Source organism: Mus caroli, unplaced genomic scaffold (genome assembly GCF_900094665.2).
Source record: "Mus caroli unplaced genomic scaffold, CAROLI_EIJ_v1.1 scaffold_21566_1, whole genome shotgun sequence".
Lineage (NCBI taxonomy): Eukaryota > Metazoa > Chordata > Mammalia > Rodentia > Muridae > Mus > Mus caroli.
In genome coordinates, this window is record NW_018388529.1 from 3,954 (window position 1) to 6,696 (window position 2,743).

A 2,743-nucleotide genomic window follows, 5' to 3' on the forward strand; every position below is an offset into this window, starting at 1 on the left:
GGTCATATTTATCATTCATACAAGTATCTAAATCGAGGACACCCTGCTGTTTGGAATGGGAACCATGGTACTGTAAACCCTGGATGTTTGGGGCCAGTTGAGAAGCCCCACCTGNGTCCAGGACCCTCTCACCACCCTCATACCATTGGTCATGTGATGGATGGCCGAGTGATGAGACTTATCCCAGCAAAACAGTAGACTAAATAGTCAAGCTTTCTACCACATGGAGTTCCTTCCTCAGGGTATATGCAGCCACCCTGTAAGTCTGATGGACATGGTTTGCAGACACCTCCAACTCCAGCACTAAGTCCTCGATTCAGAAGGCCCTCCCAGATCCTCCGGGGGACACAAGAAGGGGAATCCATGATGGACTTCCCTGAAACGATTGCCATGCAGCAGCTCTACTCTGTAGTCTTTCCCCCAGGTGTTCCTTACCACACCCCTCCAGCCCACTCCTACCCAATACCTGGTCCCTCTCTGCAGGTAGCTCATTTGTCATCAGTACGTGTGTCAGTGCCCAAGCCTGCATTGGACAACACTGGGAGTACACAGGAGATGACTGAAACACAAGAGCCTGAGGACGACCCAGAGCCTTTGCCTGGACAGGAAGAGAAAGCAGCAAGCATTTGCTCTTTAGAGGGGGAATACCTCAAACAACTACTTCACCCTGCACCTCCCTTGCAAGCCAGCTGTACCAGACAAAGCTCACCACAAGAAAGGGAGACAGAGAACTCCCAACTCAAAAGTGATGCTTCAGACTCTGCAGACACTTCTAACACATCAAAGAACAAGAACACCTGGCCTTTGGACAATAGCTACAGCAGCCCAGCTGTGCAAGGCTGTTTGAGAGACTTCTCCATAGTGGCAGAGATGGGGAAACTCCCTGAAAATGGGGTCGTTGGTGAAGCATCTTCCTGTAGGTCAGAGGGGAAGGGCCTTGATGGTAGTGGTGCAGAAAAGCCAATCTGTCCCAGAGGTAAAACATTGCAAGAAGCCATGCTATGTACAGGACCAAATGCTACTACACCTCTTTGCACAGATCCCAGTTGGATGGCAGGCAAGGTGAACCAGTTTTCTCCCTTATACATGCCTGGCATAGAATACTCTAACTCAGCTACACAGTACTCTATGAGTCCAAGTTTGCAAGGCTTGGGATCTATGATGGGAGGAAAGTCCTCAGGATCACAGGCTCAGTCCTTTCCTCCCAGGGGGTTCCAGGCTAATAGTCCCCAACCTGGACTCTTTCCTCGGTACCATCCTCAGCAAGGAATGAGATATACCTACCAGCCTTCTTCTCAGCCTTCCTCCCACCCCTATCAGAGGACTCCTCATTATACATGTCCACAGGTCTTTTCTGATTGGTAGCGATCTCTCCCTTCCCAGAGAAGCCCAAGTGGACCCCCAGGGAGTCACCCTCCATGCTCCCTCTTCCCAGAGAAAAATATCCTGTCTAGTCTGCAAGGTTGTGAGACACTAAATTCTGCCTTAACTTCTCCAACTCAAATGGGTGCAGTGACTGCTAAAGTTGTTCCTCCTGATGGACACAATTCTGGTCCAGAAGAAGAAAAGATGGATGAATCTGTGGAGAGGCCAGAGTCCCAAAGAATTTCTAGATCTGGACAACTATAATGCAGCTACCAAGTGCCAGAACTCACTGGCAACCAGTGTCTATCTTTATGGAACTCCACCACCATTTCTGAGTTCAGGAATGACTCTTGGTCCATCTGCTTTCCCACCCCACAGTGTGATGCTGCATACAGGGTCTCCATACACTCCTCAGCTATCATCCAGTCGTTTTCAGCCCAGGGCATACTCATCCTCTGTGCCTGCCCATCCACCTCCCCACCCAGTAGCCACCCAACCCAATGGCCTCTCCCAGAGGGTTCCCTCTACTCCTGTCAGGAAGAGGGCCTAGGTCACTTTCAGGCTTCAATGGTAGAGCAGACTTGCACTGGAAGCAGATTAAGAGGCACATTTCAAGAAGTACACAGACCACCAGGATTGCAAATGCATCAAGTCCATTCACAGTCCTTATTCCAAAACACCTGGGCGCCTGCTGCATCGCAAGAACCGTTGCTGATACATAATATCCCAACACTTCCTCTGGATCAGAGCTAATCCAGGGAGGACCTAAGCCCTAAGGAAGTGGACGGCTGCATGTGGAGACCATAAGTTAGGCCTGGCGGATTTGGAGGAATGACTGCTGTACATCTCTGTCCTATCGTTCTGCTCCACCTCTTCACTGTGAATCAAGCCTTCCTCAGAGCTGAACAGCAGAGCCCTTAGGTGCACACTCTTTAGATGACTGTCTGGCCTGTAACTGGGATCATCTGCACAGCTGACAAACTTAGCCTGAGCAATGTACCTGGAGTTCTTGCTGGCTTCTCCAAATCCCAAGACTCTTGTTCTGGGAAAAATCACTTTAAACTTGGGTGGAGGGTACATGTAAGGCTGGACTGATACTTTTAAACTTTCATGAGCATCTAATCTCAGGTATATATTTGGGTAAAGGAATAGTTGTAGTATTAATCTTTTTGGAGCTGGTCCAGTTTACAGAAGTTTCATGTTGCCTTTTAAAAATTTTTTTTATTTTTTTGTGGTTAATGTAATGTATATATAGTGGGACAGTCAGGTGGGCACATGGAGGAGTTGGGAGTCCTTCCCCAATATGGCCAGCATACTGTACTGTAAGAGTCTCTGTCTTTGTACAGTCGGGTCACACTGAATGCCTGAGGAACTTGGA

General features: G+C 48.8%; 1 pseudogene; it reads left to right on the top strand.

The window, feature by feature from the left end:
- LOC110287663 overlaps positions 1–2,118 on the top strand; it is a 3,833-nt pseudogene extending 1,715 nt beyond the window's left edge.
- Positions 2,119–2,743: the final 625 nt, after the last annotated feature.